Below are 25,233 nucleotides of genomic sequence, written 5' to 3'. Positions count from 1 at the left end.
TGAAGCCTCTTACATGAAATGATTGAAGAGATACCTCCAACAAACTGCATTAAGCTCACAACTGTGTGATGTTCTGGAACTATGATCTTTGGAATGTACCTGTCTAACCATTCAGTATTACTGCTTGGAAAAGAAAAGTGGCTTCAGGCCATGGGTACTTCATATACCTAAAGGTTACAGAGTACAGCTACTTTAAGTAATGTGTTTTAGTCGTTTACTGTTCGAGAGTCAGAGAATTATAATGTAGTCGGTGAACATTCTTGCAGATAAAATGTCCAGCAGAAGCTGCAGAATACAAGGCTCTTGTTCTCTGAAGGTCCTTCAAATATAAAATCAAACCTTGTACATCCCTAAACGTCTTCATATAAGGTTAAGCATCTTTACTGATTTTATCTTCTGCTGTAGTATGTGTTATTTAAATTGATGCAAATTCTTTTTGTTCACTGGATTAGTCTTTGTAGAAATTTCTTTGTACTAGAAACAAAGGGTTTTGAGGAACAAATGTAATTTGAAACTACAGAAATTGGAAGGAATCACATTTTTAAGGGGTTGAATTCTCTGCTGCTAAATACATTAACTGTTATTTCATTGGCATTTGATTTATATTGTGTTACAGTTACTGGAGCAACACATGCAGCATTAAAGATAGCTACAATAACAAACTTGTATAAAGTTATTATTGGAACATATTGCTCTGCTGCTGTGATTAATATTTGTTAATCTACTCATGCCTACATATTAGTGTTTTGTTGACTTCTTGCATATTTTTTATGCAATCAAATCCTTGTGTCGTTTGAATAGGGGATAAAGTAAGTTGTCTGTTTGATTAATTACCTTATATAGAACTTATTTTAAGACAAATAAGCAAAGTGGTAATATAGTGAGAAAGCTTAGATTCTGTCTTATAATCAAAATTTTTGGCATTTCCAGTTTTGTGTTAGTGCTGCTTAATTAGAATGTGTAGCTAGTCTTTATGGACAGGAGTGAGTTTTTTCCTAAGTGGATAATTAATTAATTTTTAAAACAGTACTGTATAATATTGATGAGCAGAAAGGAGGGGTTTTGGAAAGGCTTGTCTGCATAGCCAGGCTCAATAAGCATACTTCGTCAGAATGACATGTGATACAATTAACAAATCGTGACTACCAGAGAATAATTTGAGTGCTGAGTCTTCAGAGACTTGAAGATTGAATTTTTGGACAAGGTTGGTTGTTTAGTTTTGTTTTGCCTTCTGTGGGGGAAGAATGTTCCTTAGGGTTTTTTTTAATTTAGTAGGAAGCGAAATGTTGCACTTGCCGTGGGGGGGGCGGGGAACCCCCACAACTCCTGAGTTGTATCTTTTGGAGCAATTTTGGAAAAAGAAGCAGTGAAGTGAAATGTAGATGTGACTCTTAAATGCATGTTTGTCCTGTGCTCATTTGGTGATGAGAGGTCTTTACAATTAGATCTTACTGTTTTGTTAATGTCACATATAAAGGAAAGAGGGTAACTCACCTATTCTCAAGTACACTTGCCATTCAAGTTATTTTCAAAGAAAGTTCAGTGTCTCTGTCTAAGATAACTTTCCTTCTTTTTTTACCATGTCCTTAGAGGTGTGTTTCCTTCCCAGCCTCTTCTCTGTTCTTCCAACCAGCAAAGAAGAATGTAGCAAAGCATTGGTGAGGTGGCCTCATTTTGTGTTTAGATAACCCTGACTACCTCCCAAAAGTGCTCTGATTGATATCCTTAAGTGGAGCTCATCAGGCTCAGTTTTTTCAGAACCTCATGCTAGGCCTACATCCTCTTTCAGAGGTGAAAAGCAAGAGCTTTATCTATGAAGCCATCTAGTTTCCCCAGGAGAGTTTACAAGGAGAAAAGGAAAAATAAAAATCTTGTGGTTAAAGTTGGGGAAAACTAGAATTAGCATAAACTTTCATTAGTCTTTTCCTCTGAAGAAGCAATGTATTGCTGAAAAATGGAGGAAATATGTGCTTCCAAGAAATTCTTTGTAGACAGTTTATGCTTTTGAATTATAGACCTGACACTTTCTAGTGGCTTTTTCTTAGTGTGTAATGTTACTTCTCAGGGCATAGCCTATTGTAGTGAATTAGGGTACATTTTTACAATTTATAATTATTGATTTAAAAGAAACACCATAAATGCTAAACATGTAATAACTGGCTTTTAAATTTTTTTGTCTAGCATAGTGTTTTATATCTACCCACAGGCTAATGCTGTACCTAATGATTCACACTAGACCTTACCATCTCGTCTGCATTATATTGTTGTTCTATATCTTAAATTGATGTTGCAGTCTTGCAGGAAGCTCCTGACAGTTGCTGGGTTTCTTCTTAGAGATCCCTAGCACTATTCAGTAGGATATTCAGTATCTCACGAAGACTTGTATTGTAATGATGGGGAAGCTTTTTACAGTATCTGTGTTGATGCACTATGTATCTTAGATTTATTTTTTTAAAAAACTTCTGTTAGGAGTCTGAATACTAGAACTGCAAAAGCTTTTAGTTGTTGATAGCTCACAGATGCTTATGTACAATACAATGATTCTGATGAGCAGAACTGTTAACTGAAGTCTAGTTTGTTAAGCATCTTTTCTGCACCATCTGTAACCTGCTGTTAATCCTACTGTATAGATGGAGGTGGGGAGAACCCACAGCAAGGTGCATATTTTCTTCACGGGATGCTTTCTGAAAGAACATAATTATGGTGAAACAAAGAGCTTTTCTTGGATGAGGTATTCCTGTATGTTCATTGTGAATAAAGTTATGAAATTGGTATGTCATTAATACAGTAAGATTTCCTGAATGGCTGCGTAGAATGAGTACATAATTTTTTTTTAACGGAGTGTTCCCTGTTTATTTTAAAAAAATCACATGAATGATACAAGGTTCAAGAACTTGTTTTTAGAAGACAAATTATATTTATACCTACTGTGTTCATTCCCTTTTGTTCCAGTCTTTCTTTTTTGGAGTGGCTACGTTTAAAGCTGCGTAGTCATCTTGGAAAGTGAGCTTGGAAACGTCATCTTTAATTTCATGTAATAGAAATAGTAGATGTCTTAAATGGTTTTAAGTAGCATTAAGATCCAAGGTACTGACAGCACTACAATATTTAAATGAGCCATTAAACACTAATTTTGTAACACTGTCATGTCCACCAAAGTACTATTCTATCTAGAGCAAAATGTTTATTTTATCAAGATACATGAAAAACCATTTAATTCTCATAGCTTTCATATTAGGAGGAAATACAGTTAGTTTTAAACATAATATTTTGCGATATTTTTTCTATGAAAAGTTCTCAGATACACAGTTGTGACCATTGTAAATTTTACGTAGATTTCCAATGCAGATAGATTAGATAAATTGTAAGTTTTGTAGCAGAAAGAATAAAATGATGACAGGACAGTAAGACACTGGAAAGTAATCTGATAAATGACCAGTGTTCTACAGGGTAGTGAATGTAAGGCATTAAGTTTGTTTTTCACTGGTCTTTGTCATAGGATGAATTATTCCTTTCAGAGGGGGATTGGTTTTTTTCTTTTTTCTTTCTTTTTTTTTCATCAGTAGAGAACTTATCTGTGAATAAATCATCTATATTTATTCTCCCACAGTAAATGTGGATGTATGCATGGGTGGATGGATGTATGGATGACGGAACTGTACTTAGTAGTGTCCTGTGAAAAACACAAAATCTCCCATGTGTGGCTTTTTTTATCTAACACTGGTGATCTGCGAAGAGGAGCTCTTCCACGGAGGACCTGTCCTAAGTCTGAATCTAGCAGGATCATTGCCAACGTCAGGGTTTTTGCGGAACGCAGCAAGATCTCTTGCTTCCCCTCTCTGGCTTAGTCTGCCTTACTTTCATGATACTTGGGCAAATGTGTGCATACACAAACCAAATTATTAGTGGTGGTGTTTATTCCAAGTGCTTGTAGGGAGTGTTTGAGATGGTGAAAGAGTTTTGTAAGGTCTTGCAGGCTGGGGGAACTGGGAAGTGCTCAGCCGGTGTCTTACCTGGGCGTTACCTTTCAGGAGTTCTCCAGGAAGGAACAGACAGGCATATATTTGGATGACGTGCTTTAGCATGACAGGAAACTGGGAAAAGTATGTCAGACGCAAACTAGGAACTGAAATTGGTATTTGAATACAAACAATAAGTAGTCTTTTTGGTACAATATTTTTCTCGTGTTCTTTTTATAAAAATGAATCACATTTAAAAAAAGATTTTCAGAGTTACTCATTATTTTGAATGTCGTCTGATTTTGAATTACTGGATCTGAGAGCTCTCCTTAAAGGCCTCAGTTTTATTGGAAAATGATAGCACTTTTCCTCTCTCCTCCTAGACAATGTGATTCATTCCAAATGTTCTAAAATGAGCACCTAAAATCACAGGGTACTACTGAAAATATTACTCATAATCTTAAATGCAAAACTTAAAAGAGCAAGGACTTCTTCTGCTCATACAGTTTTGGGGTTTTCTTCATTCTGTCTCACTAGCTGCTAGGACAGAAGGTAGAAAGAATTCATAGGGAAGCCCTGAGTTGATAAGTACAATCTTGATTTACTTCATTTGGGGGTTCATTAAATCAGAAAGGATAGTAGAAGCAAATAATAAACTCTCTGGTGCCCTTGTACAGAAATAATTTGCGGGACCTGGTCATTAGTTTGTTTCTGATCCAAGTGCTTGATTTTGATGTCTGTTAAAATGAATGACAAAATTCCCACTGACTCCCTAGAACAGGTTGACCCAGGGAGGTGGTGGAATCTCCATCTCTGGAGATACTCAAAACCTGGCTGGACGCGTTCCTGTGCAGCCTGCTCTGGGTGACCCTGCTCTGGCAGGGGGTTGGAGTAGATCATCTCCAGAGGTCCCTTCCAACCTCCACCATTCTGTGCTTCACTGACATAGGATCAGGCCCTGCTGCAGAGGGGATATCAGCTGCTACATGGTAGCTTTGATGTTTTTTATGTGATGGATTGTAAGTGATTTCTTTGTCTTTTGCAAGTGGTCATATTTATGGCTTCAAGGAAAAAAACAGTTAGGGTAGTGTGTATTCATTAGCACTGTGGTTGAGGAGAAACTGTTAAGGTTGTGGAATATTACAGGCTTAAAAGGGCAGCTAGAAAGAAATATGGGTACTATAGGGTATCAATAGCTAAGAAAGCTGATTTTTTTTTCTTTTTTTTTCCTTCTCTCTTTCTTTTTTTTTCCTTCTCTCTTTCTTTTTTTTTCCTTCTCTTTTTCTTTTTTTTTCCTTCTCTTTTTCTTTTTTTTCTTCTCTTTTTCTTTTTTTCCTTCTCTTTTTCTTTTTTTTCCTTCTCTTTTTCTTTTTTTTCCTTCTCTTTTTCTTTTTTTCTTCTCTTTTTTCTTTTTTCCTTCTTTTTCTTTTCTTTTTCCTTCTCTTTTTCTTTTCTTTTTCCTTCTCTTTTTCTTTTCTTTTTCCTTCTCTTTTTCTTTTCTTTTTCCTTCTCTTTTTCTTTTCTTTTTCCTTCTCTTTTTCTTTTCTTTTTCCTTCTCTTTTTCTTTTCTTTTTCCTTCTCTTTTTCTTTTCTTTTTCCTTCTCTTTTTCTTTTCTTTTTCCTTCTCTTTTTCTTTTCTTTTTCCTTCTCTTTTTCTTTTCTTTTTCCTTCTCTTTTTCTTTTCTTTTTCCTTCTCTTTTTCTTTTCTTTTTCCTTCTCTTTTTCTTTTCTTTTTCCTTCTCTTTTTCTTTTCTTTTTCCTTCTCTTTTTCTTTTCTTTTTCCTTCTCTTTTTCTTTTCTTTTTCCTTCTCTTTTTCTTTTCTTTTTCCTTCTCTTTTTCTTTTCTTTTTCTTTTGTAGTGAAAAAAGTTTCATACAATATACCTGTGTGCAAACAAGGTAACACATTAGTTTGGGAAGCATTGCATATCAATAGCATAAAGGTCAATGCCTGATACTTAGGGATGAATGGTACACTTTTACGTGCCATGTGATAATACTGATGCAATATTGAAGGGAGAAAGTCTTAATAAGTAGTGAGTGGCTTAATTTTTACTGTTCTCCAAGCATGCTATATAGATTTATGGTGCAACAATAAACTGCACGTTCGTCACCCTGTCATCTCACAAATGCTTATAACTAACTCACAGCTAATTTCCTTTTTAAAATGCATCTCTTTAGTATTGATTTGAGATGTTCTACAATTATTTGTTGTTATTTAGCACTAGATAACTTTCTCCACACCTTTAATCCATCTTCAGTGGAACCTAGCCAGGTATAGATGTTCATGGTTGTAAATCTAGTTTTGCTGTGAAGGGAAGTTGAAATTCCGCCACATAAAAAGTTCAGTTTTTGATATCTAGTTAGAAACATAGGAGGGCATCCTAGCACTGCTTTCCAGTTGTGCACACTGGGTTTTACCTTGTTTATCTCAAATATTTTGTATTGCATGTTAATTAAATTTTTACATATCCTAGTAGTACAAAATATATTAAAAAAAGAAAAAAAAAAAAAAGAGCACCTCTACAGTTCTAACTATTCTATGCAGATGTCTTCCAAAATTTACAGGTACAATTTTAGTGGTGGTGGTTGGTAAATAGATTTTTTCACTTATTTATCAGCAGACTTTGTTTTATATGTATTAGTGACAGAATGGACTAAGCACAGCTGTAAGTTATTGTATTTCTGTAGAAAATGGAAAATAGTGTAAAATCATTTTTGTTAAGTGTTGGCAGTTTTTAAATAAACTTTTCATCTCCTAAAAACCTCTGTTTTTTGTGACAACATATTTACCCTGGACTCCAGTTTCATTGTTTACCAACAGATACCCTTTCTAATTATTGCTGATCTCTTCTCAGTGATAAGCTTCTTTCAACAGTAACTGCATCTTCCCTTGTGAATTTAGGTGATGGCTGCAGACTTATTTTGTGGTCTTTTTAAACATAAACATATACAGTTAAGAATTTTTCAAACGCATTCGTACATCTTTTCTTCAAGCTTAGTTTATGAAAGGGTGGAGATGAACAGCAGCGATTCCGTGGAAGAAATTTCTTTCTGGCAATAGCTGTCTGTGCTGCCTGGAGTTGCAGAATTTGGACAGCTGAATGATGCTTGTGTTCCTGTAATTTCAGCATGATGTTCAGTGACGTGCTTGCCTTTTTTAAAATCTGGAATCAACTGGAATAGCTTATGCCAGTCTTTCCAGGGTCCATACAATTTCTGTGCTGTCATAATCGAAGGGAAAACATTTCACAGACCTTAAAAGCAGGTAACTGTTCAAAAAAATACACTTTTGTTTGATTCATGTTGAAGATAGGTATTATATAGAAGCATGGTACTTCGATCCCAGTTCATTGCCTTTAGAAAATAAATTTTGCTGTATAAATTTTATGGGAACTACCTGAAGAAGAATCCTCAGATGACCCCTAATCTGAACTGGATGAAAATATGCTTGAGGTATGGTCATTGTTTTTGTTAACTTTCTAATTGTGCAAATAGGTATGCATTAACACCTGGATCCACCATTTTAGACCTGCAGTTATGCTTCTCAAATAGCATTCTGCTTTATGTATAGTTTTGTTTTAATTTATCAAAATTTGTTAATTGTTTATCAAAACTGACTTACATGTTAAGATATCTTTCATAGACTTGAGTTACTGCTGCAGTAAATTTCTTTCCAGTCCTTGTATATTGGGGCAATCAATAGCTCTCTAAAGAGCTTTCATTCCAGGCTGTTACCCAAATAATTCTGAGGTTCATACAATTTAAATAAATATTTAATAATTTAAGTTATTAAGTATTACTATAAAAGAATATTGAATTATTAACAGAACATGTGGTTGTGCTTGTTTTATCTCAGCAATGGCTACATTGGAATATTTTGGTGTAACTGCGCATGAAGAATCTGAACTTATTCTTCAGATAAAGTTAGGCAGTTGTGTATTTTACAGTGTATGGCTAGAATTGTAGGTCAAATAATTATCAAGTTTACTTGGATGTTTCTTGGATTGTCTGTTTTCCTGGTATCTTGTCCATCAGATACACATGCAAAGTAATGAGCTAACAACACGTATGAAAAGAAATGAAAAATGTGATGTGTCTGCATGGTCATTCTTTTCTAGTTCCACTTTGTAATATTTATTTGTTCTCTGATATAGGGCTTCAGATCTTCCACTGGTTTCCAGTTCTAATAAATCTAAGTGTTCCCCGGCTACTAATAAGCATACGAAGACCTCTAGAACTCCTTTGCTGGATGCCAGAAGGCAGTGGTGGCATTGTCTGTTTTCTCAGAGGTAAGGAGCACCTCGCTGTTCCCCTGCAGTCCGTTTGGGGTTGCTACATCTTTGAAAAAAGGAAGGCATGGATTCACCGCTTCCTTTGTAAACGGACACTTGAAGCACCTTTTGAGAACTAGTTTTCTGCAGTATCTGATAGAGAAGTGAAAAAAGAAAGGAAGTGGAAATGTTAATAAATATCTCGGTAGAGAGGTGTTGGTGAGGCGCAGCATGGGAAAAAAAGGCATGACGGAAGCAGTTTTGTGATTTGGCTAAGCCTTACCGTTACCTACATGAGGTGTATCTGACATGCAGATGTGTTGGCAAACTAGGAAAGCAGTGTCTAAGGGCAGAAGACAGCCTTTTGAGGGAAAGCATGTTTCAACGCTATAGTGTCACTTCAGGTTAGTATGTCCGTGTATGCATGTTTAGCTGTATGGGAGATAACTGTGGTTTTAGCCAGGGAGATTTACCAGAGCTACAAACAAATCAGTGGAGCCATGAAAATTAAGTAGCCACTGATAATCTGTTGACCTTAATTTCTTTTCGTCGTTGGGGTGGCTTCACTATTGAAGGGCAATATGGCTTTTTCTGAGGAAAAGGGAAATAAGAACCTTCCTCTCCGTGCATAACTGCTGTCTTACGATGTACTGTCTGGCTGCATTCTGCAGGTGACTGGCCCCTTTTGTACTTCTTGCTGTCAACCACTGCCTTGTTCCTCCCCTTTCCTACTATTTTGTTTTGGGTTTTTTTTTTTCCTGTTTTCAGGGAAGTTGAAAACCTTGCTTTGGTGTAGTTTATTGTATCCCATGACAGCTTTATTCTTTACTTTCTGAAGGCTTTTCAGTTTGACTGGAAATGTAAATCAAAGCGTCTTAAAAAGGAATAGAGATATGGGTTCCTACAGCCCCAGCAAATACAGTTTAGCAGTTCTTGAATTAATAGAGGAACTAAAATATGCTTCCAGCTTCTCCATATGTGATTGCACCATATTACAGGGAAAACTGCAACTACTGCTCTAATGGAGGAATTGGGAGGAGAGTGGGTAGCAGACATGAGAAGTAGTTTCTTAGGGGCTAGAATGGAGATGAAAAGGGAACAACATAAAATATAAATAGATCAATTCCCTTTCTGTCTTACAAGACTTCGGCTTTTCTCAGTCAGCAGTAGGTCTTCAATTATAACAGCCCAAATCTTGTGTGAGAAAGAGAACATATTTGCATTAATGAAGTGGATGCCACCTGGTTAAAAATAGGTATGCAGACTTCCAGTGCTCATTGGTACACAGCAGGGCAAAGCTGGCTGCACTGAGTCATATTTAGGAACTGGAAAATGAGCTGGGAAAATGTCAGTTCTTTTCTATAACAGCTAACAGTACTAGCCACTGCATACCTAGCAGCACATGGGTGAAACTGTCGCATCACCCGTGGGAGCCAGTAGGAAGTAGCGCTGCAGCAGCTGTTGATGACTCTGGACATCAAGGAGAGAGAAAGGGAAGGTACATAGGTACATATTTCCATCCCTCTCTAATTAGATGTTTCCATAAATGAAGCAGAAAGCGTATTTTCCCTTAAACCTGGAGGGCAAAGGAGGGGACGAGGAGAAGCCTACTGAATTATTTATGTCTTTTTGTCGCACTGAGTCTGAGATGGACTCACTACCCTGAAGGAGAGTAATCACACAGCATGAGAAACCCACTTTACTACTGGAGGGAGTGGGCCAATGGACCTGCTTGTCAGAAGATCTCAAGCCTGATCTGTCCCTTTTGTGAAGAATAAAAGCTACATTATACTGAGTGTTTCTGGGAGTCTGACTATGTCAGTGAAGTTTGAGCCTTCCTCACATCTCCCTCTATGGTAACTAGTTTGCAAGATATCATCTGTCTTCTTTTCCCCTCACTTTGTTATTTTCTGGACCAGTGAATAGGTTTTTTGCCTTTTTTTTTTTTTTCCTGTAGTGCCAAATATTCCATAGGAGGAATGGGGAGTATGTCCCCGCTCAGGCAAAGAAGGTAACTGTGTTTGAAAATTATATGTTGTAGTTAAATGTTCTAAGCAGTATGCCGTGGCACAAAACAGGAGGGATTTGTTGTACTTGTTGCTTGCGTTTTGATAAATTGGTGGGAGAAGGACAGGATTTAATCTTTGCTTTTGTGTTTAGCACCTGGCTGCTGTGACTTGCGTTCTGAAGAGTTTTAAGTTATGTCGCATGTTGTGAAAGGGCTTGTTTAGTTACACTAAAGCAGATTATTAATGACGAAAGGTAATGGAAAGAGAGAAAGGAAACAAAGCTCTTGGGTCTTATAGGTGTTGATACTCGGAGTGCCAGCTCTTAATAGTGTTTTGGTAGTCAACATTGCCATGGCTGGCACCTCTATCCTCAGGGAGTCTACAGTCTGTTTACTTCATATTGCAATGAGTGGGATTTTGATATTGATACTTGATAGATAGGATTTGATATTTTGACAATGGAGCTGTTAGTGCTTTAATTCCTTATTTTGTAGTTTTCTCAGTTTTCCTGTGAAATAAAGCAGTACTGCCTGTCCTTTATATATAGATTGTTAACACAGTAAAGCTAAAGGCTAACGCTGAGAAAAATAACCATTAATTTTGATCCTGCTTTGAAAAACCTGAGGCCATTTTATACAGAGCACTTAATGATATACATCACATTTTACATAGCCCTTCTGACATTCAGCACAAAATTCCTGTTCAGTGGCAGCGCTCTGCATTGCTCAGCACACCACAGCTCCTACTAGGGACCCAAAAAACAAGGAATATTCTGTGTGCATGTATTTAACAAAATGCAAATTGGTTAATGCTCTTTGCTTTGGCTCTTAGCCTCCATAGGTCCTCTCCATCATGGCCTCAAAGGAGATAAATTCAGTCTGTGTGGAAAATTTTTATTCCGATTTGAGTGATCTTTGTATTCCTATGTTTTTCAATAATACAAGAATATACGTGTGTGTGTATATATATATATGTTTTGTGATTTCAGTTTCTAAATTCCACAAAAACAGTAGATGGGAGGTGCTTAGATTAATAAGTAGTGGGCATAATTTTTACTAAGACTGCAATATTGTGACTGCAGCAAAGAATCTGTGGCATTTTTGTGATATACCACATACGAACCACAGTATTCAGTCATAGTATTAATACTTCTTGTATGAACATATTGCATATAGAAAGAAATTTTAATAGGTTAACTGTTTAAACTCCTACCTACCACAGCTTGCTTCAAAAACTGCTCATGAAATTAATTTCTGCACATGCTGTTTTCTCACCAGCCATTACTGAGGAAGGTCTCTAACACCAGAAGTGCTGATTTCAAGCACCATTTCCCTTTTCATGTCATTAGTTACATTGTAACAGTTAAAATCAGCTTGCAAATAGTGGAGCGTTGCTATGCATTAATTATCTCTGAAAATATTTTCTTCGTAGATCAACAGAAAGCAATAATACTACAAATCAGTAAAAATGGGCTTTATTTTAATAAAAGTTAATCTAAAAAAAGTGCTTCCTTCTTCATGTTTTTAACATACTTCAGTTTATTCTTATAGTGGTATATTGTAAAACCATGACAACAAAAAAAATCACGAGAGAGGTCAGAAATATCAGACTACCTTCAGCTAAAATTAAGCTAAAGTAAAACAAAGAGAGTACACGTAACCACAACGGTTACATCTTTACAGCAAGACTAACACGATTTTTTTAAAGGAACTGTGCTGTCAATACTTTAAATTTGTCTGTACTGGTTTTGAAGCACGTCTGTCTCCTCTAACTCTCCGAAGAGGGACAAAAATGTAGATCTAGGAGCTTCTCTTCCTCCTGTCTTCCTTCTTTGTAGAAAAAAAAAAAAGGCTAATATGAACATACATTTATGTACCTATGTACATATTTTGAGCAGGGATGACATTTCCTCACCAAAGTAATCAGAGATCCCATTTCTGTAGCAACAGCCATAGGGCTGCCTTTCACCTTAACTGGGTTCATATGCTAACGCCGGAACATTTCTCAACTAGCCATCCACTGATCCCTCTCACTTACTTGTGCCGCCCACTCTTTTCACCTCTCCAAATCAGAGTCATCCTTCAACCTGACCCCCACAATCTTACTTTGTAAGAGGAAAAACTGTCAGTGGAGAGGAACTGTGCATGAAGTATGTCATCCTTCAAATCTGCTGGACTTTGCATCTCGTTTGTCGCTGCCGTCTACCTTTTGGTCCCCTGCTAAGTGAAGCTTTTACAAATGGAGGGTATAAAAGGATCTTTCTACAATGAACTTAACAGATGTATCTGAACTTGGTCTAAACAAGCAGGCTTCCTCCTGGGCTAATTTACTTTGACAAGGAGGATGTTCCATTTTCAGCATACAGAGTAACACACTTAACATTTAGAAGTTGATTTGTGATCACCTTAAAGATTGTGTTATAACAGACTTCAGATACATTGTAATGTAGCTCTTGTAACTTGAATGAATGCAAATATTAGCATAAGCAGAAGTCTGTGCAAACCATTGTTTTTCATTTAATCTGTTTCTTCTGTGTTCTCAGAGAACACAGAGACTACTTCAATTTTCCACAAGGCCTTATTGTCCAACTCTACTCATCGTTGAACCTCAGAAATACTCCTGACTTCTTCTATGACAGCTTCTCTTCTGTTGGGTCTGCTTTGAGTAGATAGACAATTTGTGTATTTCAATTGCTTCATATTCCAGTGAAAACTGTTGTCTTTTATATTTTTATATTTGAATCTGAATGCAGGCCCCCACCTGGAGGGTTTCCTCGTTGATTTGGAGTAAGTTAGGCTGGGTTAGGTTTTTGTTTTGTTTTTATGTATTGACTGAGTTTCAGACAAGATACTGACCGACTCCCTCAGACTTACATTACATTTCTCTGATAAGCAAGGCCCAGGTATCACAAGTTATCATCAGACTGACACTTGAAAAGCGATCACGTACAATTAGCGGTCACTTTAAAATGGAAAAAAAAAATCGGTTTCACTGGCACTTCTCTTTCAAGCAGTGCAGTAAGGCCTAAGATGCAAACAGTTGCAAAGTGCTCAAGCAGCAGGTGTGAAATAATGTGATGTATTCTTTTGCATAAGATGGCTACCACTGTGATATTTATGTGCTTCAAAGAAACAGTAAAAGATCACACCTGGTATCTGTTACAAGCTTCACCTTGGAAAAAATAAGACTTGTGGCGCATTCTGAAAGCCCCCACCTGCAAGTGATGAGCTGGATCCAGTAGATCGTGAGCAGGCGGGAGTTGGTGCCTCTGGGGATCCTTCACTGCGAGCACCTCCTTTCCTTCTCTCTTGGACTCCTTGGGGCTACCAGTGGAAGTGCCTCAGTGTCTCACTTGCTGAAAGTGCAAAGCTGAAATGTACTTGCTGAAATGCAAAAAGAAAGCTATCATGAAGGACACAAGTGCTAAGTCATCAATTTAAAACCTGAAATTGCAGCCAGGAGGCTATGGATTGAAAAACTGGAGCTGAGCCTAATTCTAGCCTGTTTTTGCCAAGCAGTTAGGCAGATGCCATGACTGGTTTCTATGGATAGCATGCAGTGCTAGAAGTACCTGACTCCAGAAACCAGCCCACCACTGAGGGTACCATTTGCCCTGCTCCTGCAGTGACAAAAAATCCACATCAAGAAAAAAATCCAGTCACCTGTTTAATGAATACAGTTCTGTATTCATTAAATAATTAATTCATGAATTCTAAATTCATTAATTAATTTAATGAATTCAAAATTCATTAAATAATTCATTCAATAAATACATTATCATGTATTTTCATGTTCTGTAGAGCAAAGCACTCCTACTGTGTGTGCTCCCTGCCAGCATCTTTGGTGAGGGGTTTCGCCTGCCTCACCAGCAGCTGGAACAGGACTGCCAAGTCCAACTCTTCTTTCAACCTTGCAAACCACACGCCACTGCTGCCTTCTCCGAATTGGGCTTTGAATTCCTGAGACACCTCAGAAACTGTGCTGTAATGGAACGGTGAAATGGAGGTGAAGCTATTGCCAAAATCACACTGCTAGAAGAGACACAGTCCAGAACGTCCCTTTTGATTTTTTTTCCCTGCATAGAAGAATCTGAACCAGAGGTTGGGACTGTGCAGAGCTGCTGTTAGAGAAGGTCATTTGAGTGGACTGACAATGCCCTGTCTCCATCTTCTCCTAGGTCTTAGAGGGGGAAGAGCGAGGTTCTCCCATCCACTGTGTAGATCTCATAAACAGGTAAATTAACGTATAAAACCAGCAGTGGAGCTATTTGTTGCACTTTGGCAGTGTGCTGGCAGAGATTGCTGAGGGAAATAATTCAGGTCTGAACAGAATGGCCTGGAAAATGGGAAGTCAAAGAAATACAAGTGACACTGAAATGTCCTTGCTAATAAGCTGTCCTGGTTTGAGGCAAAACAGAATGAATTTTCTTTTCAGACATTTTACTTTTCAGTTTAAGCCTCTTCTAACTCTCTGAAATTAATGGCATGTTTTTCAGACAGTGTCCGCCTCTAGCAGATAAAGTTTGATGTTTATAGTAAATACCAAGGAATGGTATGCAGAGAGGCTACTGCTTATACTTATTGTTATAACAGCCAAGGTCAGATAACTTTGTTATTTGCCCCGTTGGACAGTTGGAAGTGGGAGAGCGTAGAAGGGTCGCACCTGCGGGGAGGAGCGGACAGGACAGGTGACCCAAAACTGACCGACAGAGTGTTCCATCCCATCTGCACCATGCTCAGTATAAAAGCTGAGGGATCAAAGGGATTGGCCTCTTTCTTCGATGGCTGGCATCCAAGGAGGACTCTGTCTGTTCATCTGCCTTTGATCCCGATCCGGGCGTTCCTGAGTCCAGATCAAGAATCCAGTTCCCGTCTGCCGCTGAGGGGCAGTGCCTGCTGGGGACATGACCGTCATCCTGAGAGCTCAATATGGTTTTGTGTATGTTGTATGTATTTCATTATTTTCTTATTAATATTATTACCTTTTCTTTTTATTATTTTATTATTAAATTTTATTATTATTTTATTATTAAAATTTCATTAAAGTAGTTTCAGTCCATAAGTCTCTCTCATTCTTCTCTTCCTTCTTTGAAGGTTAAAGAGAGCATCTGTCATTCATTCAGTGGCCAGTCCAGCCCAAACCACAACATATATATTGGCGCCCAATGTGGGGCTTGACCAGGACTCTGACAGATTGCCTGAATAGTTCGAATTCCAGCTTGCTCAATTGGGAGAGTATCAGATTTTTTCTATGAGAGTCTCAAGGGGTTGGAAATTAAAACAAACAGCTCACATCGTGTATTTCTTGAGCAAAATGTTATATCGTGCTGTTATAGGGCTTTGTTGAAAGTTAGTTGATGCAATGCTGCTTAGCCTGCTGAACATGTTGTATAATTTATTTACTCTTTGTGTTTGTTTGTGGTAGTTTAAATGTGCTACTTTGCTGTGGTGTTTGATGCAGAAGTATAATATGATAAATTGGAGAAGGGCTTTTTCTGCATGTCTTGGGCATCATGTAATAGATTCTGTTCTAATTAGACTTTCAATTTTACCTTGGGAGAGTTTAACTCACCCTTTATTGCGCAATTGAAATCACCAGAGCTAGGGGATGGATGCTTTTTGGATTTCGGCAATGATTGTTACTTTCTTAATATCATGATTTTATTATCAATTCTCCTGAATTCGTTTCAGGGGTGGTTTTATATCAATTATCAGTGCGGGAGTAGATGTTGTAAGACACGGACTGCTGGTGCTCAAATCCCATGAGCTACTCCACCACCCGTACTGGCATGAGCTACTCTGGCCTCAACAACAAGCACCGCCGCTAATCCAGCTGCTCTGACAACAAGAACCGCTGCTACTCCAGCCCCATCAGTACCAGCACAAGACAACCTGGTGACAAGGGAGCAAAAAAAAAGGGTCAGCTCGTTCCCCTGCCCCTTATGACAAAGACCAGATAAACCCAGATAGCACGGGACAAAATTAACAGAAAAGATATTCAGAAGGAAATGCTCATGTCACAGGAGTTTTTGGTGAGGGCAGTGAGAAGTCATTTTCAGCAAGACCTTATTTCTTATCTCATGCCTGAAAAATGCCCCCGTACCACACAGCCACAGGCAATGCCTGTGGTTGCCACGAGGAGTCCCAAACCTCCGCTCTTGATTCCAGCAGCGGCAAACAATCGGTATGCTCCCAACAGGTTCCGCTGCTCAAAACCCCGGGTTTGAAGGCAGCTGAGGAGGAGTGTACGGTAAGGTAAGGTAAATCAAGTCGGTCTTCTCCAGAAGACTTCTCCAGGCTCCCTGTGCTCTCTTTCCCCCTGTCGGCACACGCTGGCTCCCGTAACCTCCAACAGATCTATCAGGGTAAAACTACAAGGGCAGCTGGCATATTTAATTTAACCTTTCTATTCCTTCTAAGAGGTTCCTGATATGTAAATTTTGCTAGAGATTCCCTTGTGCACCTATATGAAAAATACCAGTTGGGTGTACTAAGTGCAAGATACTCCGTCTGAATTCATTGGCTTCAGTAAATATCATGTTTCTGCTCTGAGAAAAAACAGCCAAAGCAGTATGAAGACAGGTATTTTACATAGATAGATTCTTCAATCTGATTATAAAGTAAGGTGCTTTACACTCACTCCGCAAATACTTCTGACTCATACCTGGAAAACGCATTTATTTTCCATCACTGGCTTTTCATGTCATAGTTTGAATGTATATTATAATCTATACTACAAAGGAGGTTTTATCAAATTGTCTTTACACTGTTACAGCTTTTTAGAAAAAGATACATTTTTGGCTTATTCAACAGTTCTATATAAAGAAGCACTATCGGCTCTATTGCTTATCTACACTTATGTCTCAAAAAACTGTAAAAACAGTATAAAAAAGTGACTGATCCACTATGAAGGGGAAGAGTGGACCAAAATTCTCTACACTGTATAAAAAAGGGGATAGTAAATTGATAGTGACCCTCAAGTCGATTATACTCCTTCAGCATATTTTCAAACTTTCAGAATTGCCTGCTTCAACGTGTTGTTTCTGAATTCCTCAAATACTGCCATGTACCATGGTATTATCCATATGGCTGATTCCTGACTGTTTATTTGTTCCTTTTTATTATACCTCAAGCTTTCAGAATGTTTTTATATCTCTGGAATTTTATTTATTTTGCGATTAAGTCTATTGCCTAGTATTCTGGAGGGCACAGCAGTTTTACTTTATTATACCCTGAAGAGCCTTCTCCTTGCCAACTGTCTATTTAAGGCCTCTTCATAGATGAGGCTGCATTCTTTATAATTTAAATTAAATATTTAGTATATGGCTCCTCACGCAAAGTAAATGCTTCAAAGCATAACTAGTGATATACCATCCCCTCAGATCGTTACATTAGAAAAGGGACAACCTGCTTTCACAGGCTATGGGTGGACAGGCCACAATAATTGCAATACTGGTGATTTCCATTCTTGAAAACCATAGATTTCACTCCATACCCCTGATTTAGCTATTTCAGACCAAGATAATCAAGAATATAAGGTACTTGAGTCTGGGAGATTTTTATTCCTAAAAATGCCTTCCTTCAGTTCATTGGTCTACTGTCAGAATTTGAAAACATTTCCATTCCTGAAAGCCACCTAATTCAGTACCAGCAAGCACCTCTGAAGCAGTCCACACTCTTCTAGCAACAGATAATTCGCACACCATTAGAGTCAGAGATTAATCCTTTCTGACATATGAAAGCTGTAATCCCAAGCTTTCAGACAGTAAAAAGCATTCATTTCTGTCCCACGTGGATCTTGAGCTATCTGACCTTAAAACTATGTCAAGCTTGCACTCATCTTTTCAGCCTGCAAGAGCCGTTTTGCCTTTGGCCCAAGGCTGAAAGTAGCAAAGTCAGAGACCTAAGACCATGGCAATGTCCAATTCTTTAAAATGCATACGAGCTGACTAAATTAGTAGTAAAAAGTGTCTGAGCTGCCATGGCCAAGGCTTTTATGTAGGCTAATGGGTATATAAATACAGGTGGAATGTAGACATGCTGAATCCAATTAATGTGCTTTATAGAGTGTAGGTTTTTTCGTGAAAAGAGAAACCTTCCACATAACTTCTTGCCCTTTGAAACATCCAGGCCCAGTTAACGAGATGTCTGCATGAAACCTTGTCCAGGTTCTTTGCTGTTAGATGCTTTGCCAATACTCACACAGCAGCTTGTGCCAAATTGACCCTAATTGACAGACTGACACATGGGACAATGCAAATGCTTGTATTTATATTGAAATACTGGAGGGACACGGACGACCTATATACAATGAAAAATCATCGGTGCAGTGTAAATAGCACTATTTACATAGCAGGAGTGTCTGCATGTGCCAGAAGCTGCCTGATTTGCAGATTATTTATTATAGATTACGACAATGACTTAGAAAACTCACCCTCACAAGGTTATCATTTAATGCAGGTTGTATAGATTCATCCACAGCGCTACTTCATTTTATAAATGTTACAGACTAATCTTTGGTGCTTTTGACACGAGTTTTTCTGTCAGGTTTTATTTATTACATTTAAATGTGAACTAGTCAGCTTTAAAAGGGCAGTTTACATTTGTCCAGGAGGTTAATTTCACAGAAGTGTGGTTTTACAAAACTCAAAATCGTTTCTACATTTTCAGAAAGAGCTAGAACAAAAAAACATGTTGCATAAATGGAAGCTTTACCTTGAAGAACAAACAGACTGCAATTTCCAGCATTTCAATTGCAAAAATTGAAAGAAATGCCAAAGAATAAACAATGATGATCAGATTGAAAACACGTAAGAGCCTGAAGGCCAATGCTAAAGCAGGATACTGCATTATAACAGTGGTGCAGTAGCATGTCTTCAGGTTCACGGACAACCTGCGTGCTAGGAGACCTGTCATGATGCGCTGTGAAACAAACTGGGTAAAGTGGAGCTCTGGAAGAAAAACGCATTTAGGGTACAGAACTTTTCTCGCGTATAATTTAGCAGTCACGAAGACTGCTATTATTAGTCTTTTGAAACTGTAAGAATATAACAGAGTAAGGCAGGTCGTGTGGTCAAATCTCCCTCGTAAAGCAGGGCAAATTTAGATCGTGTTCAGACCTAGCTGCTTCACTATTTTGAGAGGGAGGGCAGAAAGAAGGAATTTAATCACAAGTGAAGTCTTTTACTTAATGTAACTGCCTGAGAATCAATAGCTTTGGAAGTCACTCACACACGCTCTATACACCCTAAATTGTGGTAACCTGGGACCGTACCAGGGCCATAATATCCACGCCATTGAAAAGACGAAGGGAACAGAGATCTCCTCCATGTTTTGTTATTTTTGCTACAAAAGATGTCTCCGGGATAGGAAAGAAGAACATAAATAAATAAAAACTATTAGCAGAGGAGGAAAAAATAATGAAGCATTGCAATGCCTTAAAAACAGAGGAAAGGATTCTGGTGGCAGTTGTTTAAGCAACAAAAGTCACTCATATTTTCGTAACTTCTTCCTTCTTTTTCAACAACATTTTTTTCATTCTCTCATTTTCAAAGTCTTCATCTGCAGAGTATTGCAGCATTTTGCTTAGGATATAAAGGTACAGCTGTGCTTACAGAGTGGCTGAAGCATATCATAATAGGGGAATAGGCAACAAGAACCAGAAAGTTTCTTTCAGATACGTTTTTTGGAATGGGAAAAGCAGAATTATATTCCACACTAACACCATGTTATCATAGAAATTAATTACAAGCCTTTATACGTACCGATTACTTATGATGGTTTGCAGTAAGGTATGCCTAAACATTTTACAGATGTTTATCACATTTTCCAAAGAGGCAAATTCACAATGCTGTCAAAATATACCAATTTAGGCTGCAAATACTACAATTTTGCATTAGTTGTTAGGCACCTTGAAGTCTGCTACCCATTTTTAAATGGAATACTGATTAGATATCAAACTGGCCATAGAGAAAAAGAAGTGTGTTTCTTTTGATAGTTACATTTTGGTTATGGCTGTCCAGCCATATTGATTTAAATACCATAAAATGTGAGACACTGCCTGGAGGAGTTCAGGATGTTGTTCGTTCATATGGAATCACCGAGGCAGCAGAGCACGGGGAGCAGCAACCCTGAGGAGCAGCTACAAGACACCGTTGCCATTACAGCCTGGGCTGTAGATCATAGAATCATAGAATGTGTTGGGTTGGAAGGGGCCTTTAAAGGTCATCTAGTCCAACCCCCTGCAGTAAGCAGGGACATCTTCAACTAGATCAGGTTGCTCAGAGCCTCATCAAGCCTGGCCTTGAATGTCTCCAGGGATGGGGCCTCCACCATCTCTCTGGGCAACCTGTTCCAGTGTCTCACCACTCTCACAGTAAAGAACTTCTTCCTAATGTCTAATCTAAACCTGCCCTGCTCTAGTTTAAAACCATTGCCCCTCGTCCTATCGCTACGTGCCCTTGCAAACAGCCCCTGCCCAGCTTTCCTGTAGGCCCCCTTCAGGTACTGGAAGGCCACTATAAGGTCTCCTGGGAGCCTTCTCTTCTCCAGGCTGAACAACCCCAACTCTCTCAGCCTGTCCTCATAGGAGAGGTGCTCCAGCCCTCTCATCATCTTCGTGGCCCTCCTCTGGACCTGTTCCAACAGGTCCATGTCCTTCTCGTGCTGAGGGCTCGAGCTGGACACAGTACTCCAGGTGGGGTCTCACGAGAACAGAGGAGAGGGGGAGAATCACCTCTCTGGATCTGCTGGCCACACTTCTTCTGATGCAGCCCAGGATGCGGTTGGCCTTCTGGGCTGAGTGCACATTGTTGTCTCACGTCCAGCTTTTCATCCATGAGTACCCCCAAGTTCTTTTCCGCAGGGCTACTACCTATCACGTCGTCCCCCAGCCTGTATTGATAATGAGGATTGTCCCACCCCAAGTGTAGGACCTTGCACTTGGCCTTGTTGAACTTCATGAGGTTAATTCATGAGACAGACGCCACGTGAGGACAAATGCTCCGTCTGTCAATGCGACCGCAGGAGTCAGCAGCCCCCCTTTCAAGGAAAGGGGCCATGAAGCGACAACTTTATATCGGGGACACCGGCCTTCGGTTTCTGTGCGCTTCGGTGAGGGCCGCGGCCTGGGCAGCCCCTTCGCAGCCGGGGAGGACGCGCTGCCCCGGCACCCCCACCCCGCCGGCTGCTCTCCCTTGGGGCGAGCCGGGGCTGTGGGCCCCGGGAAGCCCAAAGGCAAGCTGATAAGGCTGGGTTAATGGCCCGCTGGGCCCCCACCCACGTAGGAGCTGCCGTGTCGGGGAGCCGCTGAGCGTTTCGCCGGCGGCCGTTTCTGCACCGGGTTGGCTGCTCCCGCCCGCGGCCGCACCGCCCGGGCCCGCCGGGGCAGCTCCAGGCCGTCACCCGCCCCCGCGGCCCCGCCACCCCCTCAGCCCCGCACCGCCCCTGCGCTGACGCGAGGAGGGCGGTGCGGCGCGGCAGGAGGGGCCGGGCCGGGCCGGGCCGGGTGGTGCTGGCGGCGGCAGGCGCAGGAGGAGGAGGAAGATGGTGGCGGTGGCGGGAGGAGCGGTTGGCTGCCGGGCTTTCCGCCCCGCGCTGCGCTGCCACCCCCGCCGGAGCCGCCCTGCTTGCTGAGGAGGCGGCGCGGACCCGCACCAGGTGCGGAGGGGGCGGGAGCGGGAGTTGGGGTCCGTGTTCCCCCCCTCCCCCCATCACCCCCACCCCGGCACTGGGTGGCGGGGAGGCCGGCGGGCCCGTGGTGGGGCGGCGGGCGGGGGGCTGCGGAGCATCCCCGGGCTGGAGCGGGGGGGGGGCATCGGCAGGGAGGGGAGCGGCGCTGGAATCCATTTGACTAATTAATTATCCCATTTAACATTGGTGGGATACGCGTGGAATAATACTGCGTGGAGCTGTGCATACCCTAATGCCCTGGTTTGCTCTTTTTTATATATATATATTTTTAATATATTTTTTTCTCCTCACCCCGCATCTTTTCTGTGGTGAGAAGGGAAAGGGGAAACACGGGGGGGAGGGGAGAAAGGGGAGGGGATGTGGAGGTTCCGCAGTCGCCGATGGAGAGAGACCCAGGTGGGGGGCAGCGAGTTCTGCTCTCCATCCCTGGGCCGGGCTCGGGGTGGTGGGGTCGGGGCGGAGGTGACATCTGCCACCATCACGTACCGGCTTCAGGAAAGGGAAGGCGCCTTCATCTTTTCCTCCCGGAAAAGCAGTTGGATGTGACGATCTCCTAAATCGCGGTGGCGGTCAGTGCCAGCCCGATGCGCTGCATCTGCTTTCTGGAAAGATCAGTGTTAACAGGAGCAATTTACCAAGAGTTGTTTTATTGCCATTGTCTGTAAATCTGCCTTTTGAGACAGACGGGAACTTGGGCCTAGGCTGGAAAACTACAATATCTTTTCTTTTTTTTTTTTTGGCTTTCCCCTGTTGTAGCTTTTTTTTTTTTTGGGGGGTGGGCGGGGGGGGCTGTGGATTCGCAATTGGCTTCAGAGAGCGGGTTGCGGATCCGGCTGTTTTCATAGCTGCCGAGCGACCGGGAGGCAGGGATGTTTGCCTGACTCTGCATATATTACGAGTGAGCTAATGTGGGTGTAGGGCAGACCGGGCATGTAGCATTTCCCTTGTCTCCGACACGCAGCGCGTTTTCGCCGGCTGACAGGAGTACGCCCAGGCAGACGCAGTTTTGCAGCATCTCCCTTGAGACGGGTGGCCCACGGGGTCCCAACCAGCTTGCCCTGGAAGATATTCTGGTCACAGTGCTCCGGGTTCTGCTGCATTGCTGTTAAAATCTGGACCGGCTGCACCTGCCTTCGCAGCCCGTGGCTGGAGCAAGCACGTGATGCCTGATTTTTCCCAAAGGCCTGCGGTGGCGTAGAAGGTGTTTATTCTCCAGGTGGTACGTGTTAGTGGTGTGCAGGTAACCGACAGTGGGGTGCGTGTTTACCTTTTGCTCTGATGGTGGGAGGGGGAAGGGGAAGGGTAGGCTGCCCAGAAACGCTGTTGGGGAGTACAGGAGAATGATTACCGTACAATTCTGTGCACTTGTACTGCAAAATGAAGTGTCCAGTAAATGATAATGGAAGACTACAGGAAACTCTGCAAAAGCAGAAAATTTAGCGTTCTAATGCACCTTGGGATGAATGTTGTTGGTGTCTAAATGTAAACTGGAGTGGAAGGCGGCTTGCCTTTATTGGAAAATGTGATCTGAGATTGAGAGCTCTGTGAGCTTTTAGGCCAAACTGATTTCTACAAAGTAAAGGCAGTTCAAGGTTGGCTGTGTAGTATGAATTGTATAATTCATTGGTCCAAGTTTTCTTGGACGTTTCTGGTTGTAGCTTGAAGCGATACTTTTATCTTACATTAGTCCATTGTCCTCACTTAAAACAGACAGTTTTCTGGCTGCTGTGCTGTCTTCTAACAGATGCAAGGCCAGCCTTTTGGAAGGCTATTAAAATAAAAGTATTCACAGATTGGCCCTTTGGTTATAAAATGTAAGAATGCTGGGAAGGCGATTTGGTACATCTAGGTAGACAGAAAATACAGTTTTGGTGTGTTGAAGAGGAGTGAGGGACACCTGAGCTTTTCAGTATAACTGGTTTTGGTTACTTAATAGAAAACCCTTTTCACAATTTTTTGAGTTAGTAATTTAATTCTCATTCATTTTTTTTATGATAAGCTTGTGGTTCGTTATGCATTGGGAACAGTGTAAATGCGCTCCCAATTTTTTATTTGTTAAAACTGTCTTTGTGTGTTTAAACCGTAGGAAGTAACACTTTGGAAGAAATTTTGTGATGCTGGCTGGATGTAGCGGCGTGGTGGATGCCAGAGGGAAAATCTTGTAGTCCATCATTCTTGTAGGACAGGGGAAGTGGGTGTGGATTTTTGGAGATAAGCCTGAATATCTTGTTTGCTCTATATATGTAGTAAAGACTGCATAATGCCTTGAAGTCAGGGACTACTAATTGTGAGGCTGAAGTTTGTATCATCTATCTAATAAACAACACTAACCATATGAGATTTGGATGGATTTTAATTGGACCAGGAATTGGCTTCTGACTTCTTTGGTACCATTTTAAGCCACAGTCATCTACAATGCTTATGTTCCTAAACTTAAAAAGCCTGTAATATGAGGATTATGTGCACTTCTGAATTGTAGTTAACCTTTTCTTTTTATAAGCTGTGCCTACCAGTGCTAGAGCTAACATGGGAGACATATGGGTGCAAAGAAATGGAATCTCCTGTTCAGATGCTTGTTTCACATTTTTTAACAGGCCAATGTGGGTAGTCACTTGCCGTGGTTTTGTTGTTTGGCTTTAGGTTGTCTCAGTGTGCGGTAGTGTTTATGGCAAACAAAATCAGGAAAAATGAATAGTAAATCCAGAAAAGGTGTCTGGGAAGATGCACACTATTTTGGTTCAGTGGTGTTGCTGCATGTATGTGAATTCAGATTTAGTATCCAAAACTAACAATCATGTTAAAAAAACTAAATTATGAAGTGAACTTCAGAGCCATCAAATAGACAAAATGAAGGAAAAATCAAACAGAGAGCTAAAACTTTTAACTTGTATCTCATGGTCTAGGTACCTCAGACCACATTCAGCGTTTTTACCCCTGGCACGTGAATTGTCTGCTATTCTGGGTTTACATGAGATTGTGAGTTACAAGAATTAGACCTTTTCTCCTACGCTCAAAAAATTAAATAACTTTAAAAAGAACTAGATGTGTTTTGCATAGTTTAATACATGTTGTTCATAGGCAGTGCGGCTTGATTCATTAAAGCTTAATTTGAACAAGATCCTATTACTGTAGGTTTAAGTCAAGCCTTGATGTTCCAGTAATGCATTTTTAAATGTGTTTTTCTGGTTTCACAGAAGGTGGAGATTCCTGCTTAATGAGAGGTCTAGCAAACAACCCTCTGCTCATTTATTTCTAATAGATTGCATGTAATACATATTGTATAGGGGTTAAAGGTTTCTGAA

The 25,233-nt window shown here is 40.4% G+C and overlaps 1 protein-coding gene across 3 annotated transcripts in view; it reads left to right on the top strand.

The window, feature by feature from the left end:
- Positions 1-21,734: 21,734 nt before the first annotated feature.
- The window catches only part of APBA1 (amyloid beta precursor protein binding family A member 1), a 97,006-nt gene continuing 93,507 nt past the window's right edge, over positions 21,735-25,233 (top strand). For 2 of the 3 annotated variants that reach the window (XM_074570148.1, XM_074570150.1), the window contains exon 1: positions 21,735-21,898. The gene's annotated coding sequence lies outside the window, so the exon portion shown is untranslated. The remainder of the gene's footprint in view (positions 21,899-25,233) is intronic. The other variant, XM_074570149.1, reaches the window with a different exon arrangement.

Source organism: Larus michahellis, chromosome Z, assembly GCF_964199755.1.
Source record: "Larus michahellis chromosome Z, bLarMic1.1, whole genome shotgun sequence".
NCBI classification, from domain to species: Eukaryota; Metazoa; Chordata; class Aves; order Charadriiformes; family Laridae; genus Larus; species Larus michahellis.
This window is presented reverse-complemented; position numbering and strand designations above follow the sequence as displayed.